Consider the following 13,114-nt stretch of genomic DNA (forward strand, 5'->3'; position numbering starts at 1 on the left):
CCCCGGAGTGTAGCCATGTTGATCTCGATACCCTTTAGTGATTTAATTGTAGGCCTATTGGCCTCATTTGTTCTCACCAGTGCCCCTTCCGGAAACACTATTGTATTTTTTTGCCGAGTGTGCAGCATCTGCTCTACTATAGTTGTCCCTACTGTGAGGCTAGTCAAAAGGGTACCAACCTGAGGAGTGTGCACCTGCAACTCCTACAGTTGCGCCCTAAGGGCCCCCAACACAATCTAGTTTTCCTACACAAAATTTTGGAGGGCCTTGGAGGTGACATTGCGCACTGTCTCATCGATGTTGTGTAGATCGCCCTTAGTAAGGGTGATCGGGTCAATAGAAAACTTTGATGCCTTGACCTTCTTGCGCGGCCTCGTCCGCTCGCTTAGGTGCTAGAGGTTTAGCTGTGTTGACGCGGTTTGAGGGTCTGTACCCCCCTCCTCTTCCTCTACTCCCTACCCATTCGAGGGTGACTTTTGGCCCTCGCGCGCTTTCTTGGCTGCCTCCTATGCTGTTGCGACCTTCTTTTGTTCTGCTGCTATCTGTGTAGCATCCCACGCCTCCTATGCTTCTACTGCCGCTGCCTCCTTCCTTATCTTCCCTGCCAACTACACCATGTGCAGTTTGGCCTCCTCTTTCTTCTTTTGTGCCACAGACTTCTCCATTGCTGTGATGTATGGAGTGCGCCACTTCGGCGGCCATGTCTCCATTACATCAAAAATTAGTCTTCTGTGGCTACAAAGGGTAGCTCGCTCCATTTCTTAGCCGGATCCTTGTGCGCTCTGATGTATATACTGTGGAGGTCCAATTTAAACTCTGCAAAACTTTGTAGGCTGTTGTAGACAGTGGGTGATAACCGGGATTGCGGTTAATCCCCATTCTGAGGTTCATTTCCATGAACACCCAAAATATCTTACTGTTGCAGATCCAGTTTGCATCCTTTATGGCCCAGAACAAAGAGTACTTCATCGCCTCTAGAAGATCCCTGTCAATTGTGGGGAACTGACTGTCCTCCGACAATTCCCTTGCCACAAGCATTATGGACAGTAGAAGCCATGCATAGTGGAATGTTTTGCCTTGTTCCTGAGCCTCATGGAAATTTTCCAGGAACTCCTTGCAGAGGAACTTGGACCAGTTAAACTGGACCCCCTTCGTGCACTGCTCAACAAGTGCTACCACCGGTGCGGGTACCTCATCCGCGCGACACTTGCGCATAACCTTACTTGCCAGTATTTGGGTCACCACTCTTATTGCTTTGTTGTTGATGCTAGATATGGTGTAGCCCCTCTTCTTCTTTTCCAATTTATATTTCTTCTTCATGGCCTTCGCGATGGCTAGGCCATTACTTTTCCCCTCTGAGATATCTGTGAGGTCCTCTCCTTTACACGGAAGCCAGGTAATGTGGTGAATCAAGTGGTCTGTGGTGGGTGTGGTATCTGTTTTGTCCTATTTTTTTATTTATTTCTCTCATGTTGTCGATTGGCTAATTGATTATTTTCGAAGAGTATTTGTTACTTCTTTGTTTTAATAGGATTAAAATAGCATTAATGTGAGTTTAATTAACGCTTATATTTTGCAGGATTAAAGCTGGTTTATTGTACTTTGGGATGTGCTTGCACCAGTGCATTCACATGCCTGCACCATTGCACTTACCTGCCTACACCATGCATTGGGATTCCTGCACTAGTTACAGTGGGCTTCCTGCACTATGAAGGATTCCTGAAATACATTCACGTTCCTGCACTATGAGTCCAATGATTAGGCATGGGCACATGCTATCTCTTCACATGAGGCCCGAGTATATTAGCACAATGCTTCTAGGCTGGTAAGGAGTTGATCAAAATACTAGCATTTAAATCTTTCCCAAAATGCCGGAAACTAAGGTTGATAGTGAAGGGGAGTCTGCAGCAATTGAGCCACCTAATGACAATAATTTCGTGGAAGTACTATAAGCATATAGCACACAGAATGGGATCAGAACCTCTTGCAAAGATTCTTTCAAAGCACCTTGAAACTATAATTAAGTCACGCATCCCAAGCCTTTAGTCACTTATCAACAAATCTATTGCTGACATCGAAGTAGAGTTGAGCCGACTTGGAAAGCCGATTGCTTCTTATGCTGGAGGACAATTGCATGCCATTTTGGGCATTTGTGGGGCTTTCAACCAGATATTCAAAGAGAACCTTGATGGAATGCGTCCAGTGGTGATAGACTTTACAATTTCTTTGATAATCAACTTCCTGCAGCTCTTAAAAGGCTATCATTTGAGAAACACCTTTCAATGGAAATGTGAGGAAGCGCATTACAGAGGCGGATGGTTATCAACCTCATTTGATAGCCCCTAAGAAAGGATACAAACATCTGATTGAAACTTCCTTGAGAACTATCAAAGGTCCTGCTGAGACCACTGTTTATGTGATACATTATGTACTCCAAGATCTTGCTCATAAAGCATTGGCTAAGACAATAGAACTCAAGCAATACCCATCTCTCCGCATTGAGGTTGGAAATGTAGCCATTAATTCCCTTGAAAAATTACGAGATGAGAGCCGGAAATCAGCAGCGAAACTTGTGGAGATGGAATGCAGCTACTTGATTGTTGATTTTTTCCGTAAACTCCCTCAAGATCTAGAGAAGGGTGGAAATCCATCACAATCGGTATTTGATCGATATAATGAGAGTTACATTCACAAAATTGGAAACAATGTATTGGCATATGTGAACATGGTTTGGATTATAGTGTTGAATCTGAGGTGCCGAGGATAGTAAACTAATTTGCTAGATGGAGAGCCTGGATATTCAAGTATCCTGGTCGAACATACTGATAAGTTCCTCAAGCAAATGACCACAGCCACATCAACACTGGAGTCAACGCAATGCTCTACCCTCATCTATGCCACGTGGTTATGATACAGCATAGCACCCATCCTGTGTGGAGTCCAACAACAACACCGTTCCAGGAAAAGAGGAACGACTTGCCAGAAACAATTCTTATTTTGACATTTAGTTACAAACTCCATTTTATTCCTGGGGAATTGTTACGATTCACAATATTCTCCTCCTATATTTTAATTGGTTGTTGAAAAACCCCAATTTGTAAATCGGTGCCTATATAAACTGCCTGGAGCGATAGTCAGAAAATTAATCAATTAATTACAGGAAGGAAGGAAATTGACCCAACTAGGGATAGTGTGCATCAGAGGAAGGCGCAGAAGGGGAGAGGTGTTATCCCAATGTAGCCTCACGCAGTTCATAACCAGTGGATTGCTCCTCTTGCTTGCTAGAGCCGAGCATTGTTTGCGTGATGTAAAAGACTGTGTTTTTTTTAATTAATTGAAGAAATTTTTATTTATTCTTTGTCTATTCATCCATTGCATCTTAATGAATCTAATTACTGTGTGAACTAGGTTAAGTGAGGGTGTGAGCTGGCTGGATTAGCCGCCAAACCAGCTCGACACCGCTCTCATCTTTTAAATATCATTTTAATTCTTTTTGGTTTTATGTGTAAATTTGATTCATTTACAGTTTCTTTCTGCCCTCAATTAATGTCATTTCATTCGCTGCAACGTTTCCCTTTAGATTTAAAGTTCATTGATTTTTTTCATTAAGAAATTATTCCTATTTGTGCTTACGCTTGGGATATTCCTCTAGTGGTTCTTATTAACAAGATCTACTTATGCGTTGATGAGCTGCAATTGATTTATACTCCAGAATATGAAAACAATGTGAGTGAGTGTGGTTTTGAGGCACTGATAGATCCATTTAAAACTCTTCTTACAAAAACCATATATTATTTGGATGCCACGGAGCCAATATTAATGAAAGTAAATTGTGTCATTTACTTTCCATTAAACTTCTGGAGGGTTTGCAAGATTTATTTTTAGGGCAAGGAAGGCGAGATTCACATTAATTTAATTTCCTTGATGAGTTTATTTACACAATAAATTTCCTTCTTATGTTGCTGATGCTTTCAAGTTAAATTTACAAAGAATTAGTACAAGCATAATTAGTGTAGTTAGAATTAGTGCAAGTAGAATGGTTTGAATTACTTCCAGCATTTACAGTCTTTTTGTTATTATGTTGGCACTGCTTTACTTCTAGTTTAGTTTTCCCTTCTGTTTGCTTGTAATTAGAATTTCCTTTCACATTGATTGCTTATTTTTCCCATATTATTTTGATTGCCTGGATTGATGTTTTCTTGAATTATATTTAGTGCAGGATTTCATTTATTGATGAGATTAAAACGCAAGATAGACTAGCATTTATTTTTCAGGTTGTCAAGGGCTTTCTCTGGCATTTCCAGTGCTACTTCTCGAAGTTCACAAACTATCCGGATTGACAAATTATTTTTTGGTACATTTATAGACCCTATATTGCACCCAACATTGGGCATGGGCTTCTCCAACCACAAACACCCACCATGCACCAAGCAGAGCAGCTGCTTAATGACGAAAATTGTTATTGGGGTGCAGTGGAAATGTGGCACCCAGAGCAAGTTTAGTAGCCCTGCCTTTTCCACTCCGCGCAACCACTTTCACAGCTCTAATTCGGTAATCCCCGCCACGGTGTTCTACTTAGGCTTCATGAGCTGTTCGGTCTCTAGGTGAGGGAACTTCTCGTGGTCAGCGAGATCCCAATCTTAAAATTTCAGGCTAGGCACCCACCCCAGGTGCGTGCCCTAAAAAATGATGTCGTCTAGGAGGAGTGGGGTCAGGAGAAATCTCTTGCTCTCATCGAGATCCTTGGGCACTTTAGCCTTCCCCTTCTGCGGGGGGATATAAGCGTGCAGCTTTCTTGGAGGGTGTGCAAGCTTAATTTCTTCATCCATGCTTTCATCCTTGTCTTCTTCAATGATAAGGTCCTCCAGGTCTTCCTCCTCCTTGTTGGTTTCTATGTTAACAACTTTCCCTTTCTCTGCCATTGTTAGCCTAGTGTGCAGCAGGTTTCGCGGGGACACACGTACGAGAACCATCGCCTGTTTGTCTTTCTTTGGTCTTGGTATGTGCGGTGATTTAAGGATTTTTGCCACAATATCGGTGCCTTCAAGGGCATCCCCCACAGTCAGGGCTTGCACATACTCTTCGGCGGTCATCTCTGTAATTTCCATAACTTCCTCAGATGTTGCCATTGTGTCCGACCAGAAATCTATCACTCGCGTACTCAGGGGCTCAATCAACATTCTGCATAGGTCAAACAGGGCTCTGCTTAGGTTATGCGGGGTATACAACAACTCAATTCGCAAATGACCAAGTGTTGTTTGTTAGGCAACCCCTTGTAATTTATAACACCTTTTGAATTTGAATTCGACCGTTCCCCCCAAATCCGGCTCATTAATGCTTTCTTGGCGGCATATTTTCCCAAATATTTCCCATAAATCGTGTCTTAAATGCTTGTCGCCCGCTCCATTTGGTCTTAATTCGAGCATCACATCGTGAATAGTGACTTCAACAGTCACTTTTTGGCCAACCCATGCGGCAACGCAGTCCCCCTTGCGCGGTTGCAGAACTTGTGACTCTTTGCTTCTGCGCGCAACTCCACCATCACGCAGCTCCTGGGCAGAGTAGTTTGTAGTCCCACGCCTCCTTTAAACTGCCAAGAGCGCTAATATTGTACTTCCCATGGCTAGTCATGTGGCTGCACCATCTATATAGGGTTTCATCTAGTCATCCATCACTTTTCCTGGAAAATAACAACCTTTTATTGATACTGACAGCGTTGCGCACTTTATCATCTGCAGTGTGCCATCATGGTTGATTCGCTTAGTAATATGCAATCCAAGCCAAGGCATCGGACTGATCAATTCACGACGATAGTCCCCAAACTTGTCAGCGTGATTGTGCACACCCAGTTTTATCACCTTGGTCTTCTGATCGAGAAAATCTTCCTTTATCTCGTCCTCCAGCTTCTTGAATTCCACTTCCACTAGAGAATTTTTTTTCTTAATCACACCCTTTCTTTCTCAAGTTCTTGGAGCCTAAAATTACCCTTTTGGATTTCTTCCTTAGGTCCCAAGCACTCTGCTTCATTCAACTGTGTGATCCCTTCTTTCAAGGCTCCTTGAATCATCGTATCGACTGGTGCTTCCATGCACAGACTAGGCATTTCATGCTCTATGGGGATTACAACTTCCACACCATAAGCCAACCATAAAGGTGTTTGGCCCGTCAGTTTCTTGCACGTTGTCCTATAAGCCCATAGTACTATAGGTACACACAGGTCCTAAACACTCTGTTGCGTGTTACATACTTTGGTCAGCACAATCTCCAGTATTTTGTTAAATGCTTCTACTGTCCCATTGGCTTGTGGGTGATACGGTGTGCTTTTCTAATGATACACCTAAAACTATTCTGTTAGCCTGCTGATTGCTCCATTCAGGAAATGTGTACTGCGATCGTTCATCAAGATTTTCGAACATCCAAATCGAGTCAAAACGTGTTCGAAGAGAAACATTGCAGCTGTGGCAGCCGTGCAATCTTTGACCGGTTGCGCTTCTTCCCAATGAGTCAGGTACTCTGTCGCGGTGATAATGTATCTTGCACCCATATTTCCTTGAGGTTTGATAGCTCCTACAAATTCGATTGCCTTTTTCGAAGGGCTGCAACATCATTTGTGGATTCAAAGGCATCTCGTCCCTCCATGATGGTTTACTTGTCCTCTGACATATATCACAGGCCTTGCAGTGTGCTTTTGAATCTTGATGAAGAGTTGGCCACCACAACCCTATGCGTCACTCGCCCTGCATAATCTCCTCCTGCAGTGCCCCCATGCGCTTCTGTGAGGATCTGACTTCATTCAAATTAAGGTACATAGCTTCGCAGTATCTCATCATTACCCATCTTATATAGGTGCCCCGCGATGATTGAAAAATCAGCCATGCACACCACCACTTCCATCTTCTGCTAGACGGAGTAATCCTTCAGCGTAGTCCCTGTTGTCAGAAAGTGAATTATATCTTCAAAGTGTCTATCCGCTAAGCGCACGACAAAGTGTTGTGCGTCAGGTAATCCTTCCTCCAAACTAGTAGGTTACTCTCCTGTCTCAATGCACGACAAGTGATCTGGTCCCGTGTTCAGGCATCTAGGCTTCACCATGACCTCAAAGTCATATTATTGGAACAATAAGATCCACCTGCATATGCACCCCCCCTAACATAGGCTTATTGACCAATTATTTTAGCACGGAATGGTCTATATACATCTTGAAATATCCCCCTAGCAAATAGTGCCAGTATTTTTGGAGCGTATACACCATAGCCAGCCCCTCACATTCAGTTGTGGAATCGTTCTTTTCTTCTTTATACAACTTGCGAATCGCAAACGCGATAGGGTGATCCAAGCCTTCTCCACCCTCCTATGTTAGTACCATTCCCAGTGCTATACATGATGTGTCAACATGGAAATGAAACTCCACATCCCATTTTGGGAAGACCAGGATTGGCACGGAGGCCAATTTCTCTTTTAGTACATCCAGGTTCTTCATGCAATCATCATTCTAGCAAAACGTGATATCCTTTTTCAACAGTTTCTCCATTGGCGCGGTGATCTGGGCATAGATTTTGATGAACTTCCTCTATTACCCCGTATGTCCCAGGGTAGAGCACAACTGTTTAACACTTCGCGGTGCTTCCAAATTAAGAATCACTAGAATCTTGGTGGGGTCTACCATCAGTCCCTGTTTGCAGGACCACATGTCCCAACAGGTTCCCAAAGGGAATGAGGAAAGTACACTTCTTAAGGCTCAACACGATTTGGTGTCGCCGACAAGTATCGAACAACAAGTGTAAGCTCGCTACATGGTGCTTAACCAATCGAGATATAGTCCAATCATCCAGACAGACCTCCAGGAATTTGTGGATATATTCTTTGAATGTTGCAACAACTACGCGTGAAAAAATGGCCGACGCGTTCTTCAACCCAAACGACATAACGGTGTATTGAAAGAAGCCCCACTCAGTTGTGAAGGTGGTCTTGCTCCTGTCTTCCAGCGTGATTTTGATCTGGTGGTACCCTGAGAACCCATTAGTAAAAGAATATGTTTCTTGCCCACCGACATTTTCCAATACTTCATTTGTGAATGGAGTTGGGAATGGGTCATGCACACATGCGTCATTCAATATCCTAAGGTTCACGCATATTCTTATCTCGCCCTTCTACCTCTTTTCCTGCACTACCATAGGGCTTATCTAGTCAGAATTTTCCACTGGCTCAATGATTCCAGCTGTGAGCATTTTGTCTAGTTCTACGGAGACCTTTTCCTTGTACTTCGTGTTCAAGCGGTAAGGCCTCTACTTAACCGGCTTCATGTTGGGTTTTAAGGTGATCTTCATCATCCCTAAATCACCAAAGATTCCTTTTAAGTCCATGATCTTGTTCAGGAATAATTCCTGGTACTCGTGAAGTAACTCAGTGACCTTATCCACCGTCGCATCATCCCAGTAGTCACCTAGCATTGCATACTTAGGTTTGGCTTTCGTACCAATGTTCACCTGCTTTGTCTTTACCAGTACGGTTATGTCAGGGTCTTCAATCAATGGCCCTTGAACCTCACGATAACCTTTTGTTTCTGGAATGTTAACTTTTTGCGGATCTTCGTCGTCTTCTTCAGTATTCACGTTGTAACACTCTAGCACGCAGCTCAACTCGGTTTCCCATTCAGGCTGAATCACTTCTATCGGCTCCTGGGGTATTTTGAAGATAACCACTTTTACTACTTGTAGCACATCATCAACAGCATCCCACCAATGATCCTCAAACGTGAAGGTTAACAAGAATCCTTCACGCAAGAGATCTCATTCATTCGTTCCATGGCAGAGCTCCATCTCTATATACCAGTTCATGGGTATAATATCTAGGGTATGAAAGAACAAGTGCACCCAATCAGGTTTTGGCTCTTCCCCATAGACCTTTTTCCATTTTATGAGGTGCCTACGGGGATCATACCGTCCATCATACTTGTCTTTTAATCATATCTGAGGCTTCCCAAACTGCATGTGCATCATCCTCCTGCATTCGTGCTAGTCCTCAAAACTATTTTGGTGTGTACCCCACCACCTCGCAGGCATATCACGCAGTACCCATTTCAGAGCTTCGAAACGTTGTTGTTTCGGCACTTCTCTTTCAAATATGTTCAGGAAGTCATCCACCTCACTTAACCCATCATACGTGGGCAAATCCCTTACCTCCATCGATACGCAGCGCAACGATCTCATCATCATGTTACAGTTTAGTGTGGTTACCTTGTGTAACCGAGTCTACCATTGTTCTATTTCCTTGTCAGAATCTGATGTGCAGGAGCTTTCACGTTCCCATGAGATTCGTCCATTCGTGGTCGGATTCACCCAGTATTTCTCTCGCGCGGTTATCTTGTAGATGCAGTCCAGTGATCATTGTTGTCGTAGTTGTGTACTGACTCTGTGTAGCACGATCCTTATGCAGGGTCCAAAGGTACAACTATGCGCAAAGACTTTTTCTGAAAAATCATCTTGCACTTCTTCAGATTGATCACCCCATTCATGTCAGTAGCCCAATCTATTCCTAATAGCATGGGGTAGGGATTGTTGTCATCAACAATCTCTATTACTTCGAAATATGCTAACACGCTTGCTCCTTCGATATCCACTGTGATTCCCTGCAATCTCCCCATAGGTAAGATCTTTTGCTGGTTCACCATCCACAGTTGGATAGGAGACCATAGTGTAGGCCTTCCCATGCTCTCCCATGTTTCCTTCAGCAGGACATTCACGTAAATTAGGATTACAGGTAACTAGACCATATAAGGATTTATTTTCCTTTGATTCAAAAAGAGTTCAATGCATTGGTTTGATTAAAGATGCTGTTGTGGGGCTCACACAAATACCAGCAAAGAAAATTGTCATGGACATTGCTGTGGCCGACATTCCACCTATGTTTGGGATGCTTCTTTCAAGATTGTGAGCAGTAAAGATCAAAGGCACGATGCAGATGGACCTTACCTATGCTACTATCCCTATTTTTGGTGAGCAAAGAAGGTTGTATAAAGAGACCAGAATGGCTTATATGGTAAGCAGTAAAGATAAACCTCAAAACTTTCCCATTTATTCATTTGATATTGGTCTCGGATCAACCATTCTTTTCAATGAATCAGTTGGATATGAATCAGAAGAGATGCCTTCAGAAAATCAATGTCAAGGAGATCAGCAAGGAGATGAAAAAGATGCAATAGGCTGGTGGTCATTATACTTTGATGGATCAGCAGGAAAATAAGGGGAGGAGCTAGGATTTGGATCACAAGTCCTGATAATGAAAGTAAGTTTCTCTCCTACAAGCTAAATTTTGATTGCACTAATAATATGGCCGAGTACGAATCTCTAATTTTGGGCATAGAAGCTTTGTTAAAGTTGAAGGCTAGAAACATTGCTATTTTTGGAGATTCTGAATTGGTAATTTTACAAGTGGAAGGTGCTTATCAAACCAAGGATGTAAGGATGAGGTCATATAGAAACTTAGTGTTGGATATGTTGGAAAAGTTTCAGGCTTTTTCTTTTACTATCAAAACCAGAGACCAAAACTCTATTGCAGACTCTCTTGCTGTTTCTGCCGGTCTTCTTATTATTCCTATGCACTCTTCTAAAAAGTATGAGGTGGAGGTTCGTCATCGACCAGTTATACCAGATAACATCACTAATTGGCAGGTATTTGAGGATGATCAGCAGATAAAGAATTTCATTCAGTTAAAGGAAGAATTTGAGAGCACTCAAATGGATCAACAAAATATGTTTGTAGAATCAAAGGAGAAGTCTGAAGTCTTGCAATTAAAAAACAACTTAATTCCAAAGGGTCTCATTCCCCTTGAGAAATTGTTTGATCAAAATGATGTGTTCAAAGCTCCAAAATTACAAGCTGATGAGGAGGAAGTAGAAAGCTGCAATTTATGGGATTTAGTTGTACCTAAGATGGTTAAGATTTCGAAATTTCTTTCAGCTGATATGAAGGCTAAATATGTTGAGATGATGAAAAGGTTCATTGATGTTTTTGCATGGAGCTATGCTGATTTGAAACAATATGATTCTTCAATTATACAGCATACCATTCCTATTAAGGAGAATGAAAAACCTTTCAAGCAGAAGTTAAGAAGAATTAATCCTCTCCTTATGCCATTGATTGAAAAGGAAGTGAAAAAACTTTTTGATGCTAAGATTATTGTTCCAATCAGATTCTCAAATTGGCTTGCTAATTTGGTCCCAGTTAGAAAAAAGAGTGGTGAGATCAGGATTTGTATAGACTTCATAAATTTGAATAAAGCCTCATTGAAAGATAATTATCCTCTTCCCAAGATGGATTTAATTCTACAAAACATTGTTGGTTCACAAAGGATGTCTATGCTTGATGGTTTCTCAGGGTACAATCAGATTCTTGTGCATCCAGATGATCAAGAGAAGACAACCTTCACAACGCCATGGGGAAAATTCATGTACGCCAAGATGCCTTTCGGTCTCATGAATGCAGGGGCCACTTTTCAAAGAGCAATGGATATTGCTTTTGCTGAGGAAAAGGACAAACCAATGGTGGTTTATCTTGATGACATCATAGTTTTTTCAAAGAGAGAAGAAGATCATTTGAAGCACCTTGAAAGACTTTTGCTGAAATGTAGAAGGTTTGGTATTTCTCTTAATCCCACTAAAAGTATTTTGCTTTAACATCAGGCAAACTTCTTGGTCATATCATTTCTGAAGAAGGAATTAGGATTGATCCTAATAGAGTTAGTGCAATTCAAAAGTTGGATCTGCCAAGAAGTAGGAAATAGATTCAATCCTTTCTTGGAAAAGTCAACTTTGTTAGACGTTTCATTCCTAACTTTGCTGAAGTTGTCAAGAATATAACAAAGATGTTGAAAAAGGGAGTAGACTTTAAGTGGGCAGCTAAAGCAAAGAAATCTTTTGAGGAGATCAAGAAGGCACTCACACAAGCACCAGTACTTATCACCCCAGATTTTACCAAGGAATTCCTTATTTTTACATTTGCTTCTGAGGATACAATTGCTGGAGTTTTGCTACAAAAAGGAAATCAAGGTACTGAACAACCTATTCCTTTCTTTAGTAAGACATTAGCAAATGTTTAACTGAAGTACAACATCCTCGAGAAGCAATCTTACGCCTTGGTGAAAGCTATAAAGGTTTTCAGAATCTATGTTTTGCATTCTCACATTGTTGCTTATGTTCCAAATGTTGTTATAAAGGATATTCTAACACAGGCTTATCCAGATGGAAAAAGGGGCAAGTGGATAGCAAAATTGTTAAAGTATGACATTGAAATTAAACCCACCAAATTGGTAAAGGGTCAAGGCTTAGCCAAGCTGCTGACACAGTGAAATTTGGACCATCTTGACATTAACTTGAGTACAGAGATCTCAGAAATTTCTGAAGATGAAGAGGAGTTGGTCCAAATAAATGAAAAATTCTTGGTTTCAGAATGGTACAAGGACGTAGCATTTGTTTTGCAACATAATAAAGCCCCTGCTAATCTTTCAAAGTCCAAAGCCCGGTTTGTCAGGCTGAAATATTTAAGATATTTTGTGTATGATCAAAATTTGTTTTGGAAAGATGCATGATGGATATTGTTAAATTGTCTCCTTGAAGAAGAAGCTGATAAAGTAATTGATGAATTCCATAAGGGAGATTGTGGAGGACATCACTATTGGAAAGCTACTGCAAACAAGGTCCTGAGGACTGGATATTTTTGGCCAACTATGTTCAGAGACATCTATAAAAAGGTAGCTATATGTCATGAATGTAAAATATTTGAAGGAAAGAGGAAGCTTGTGCCTTTGCCTTTAGTTCCTATATATGTTGAAGCGCCCTTCCAGCAATGGGGATTAGATTTTATAGGAGAAATTCATCCTCCTTCATCAGGTCAGCATTGTTGGATTCTCACAGCCATTGATTACTTTACCAAATGGATTGAAGTGGTTCCAACAAGGCAAGAAAATGATTCAGTAATTATCTCTTTCCTAGAAAATAATATATTATCGAGATTTGGTTTCCCAATGAAGATTATAACTGAAAATGCTCAAGCTTTTAAGTCCAAGAAAACGATTCATTTTTGTCACCATTACCACATTACTCTTGGGCATTCTACT

The sequence above is a fragment of the Pinus tabuliformis genome, chromosome Q (assembly GCF_031772625.1).
Source record: "Pinus tabuliformis cultivar Carrire ecotype Pingquan chromosome Q, CPIR1, whole genome shotgun sequence".
NCBI classification, from domain to species: Eukaryota; Viridiplantae; Streptophyta; class Pinopsida; order Pinales; family Pinaceae; genus Pinus; species Pinus tabuliformis.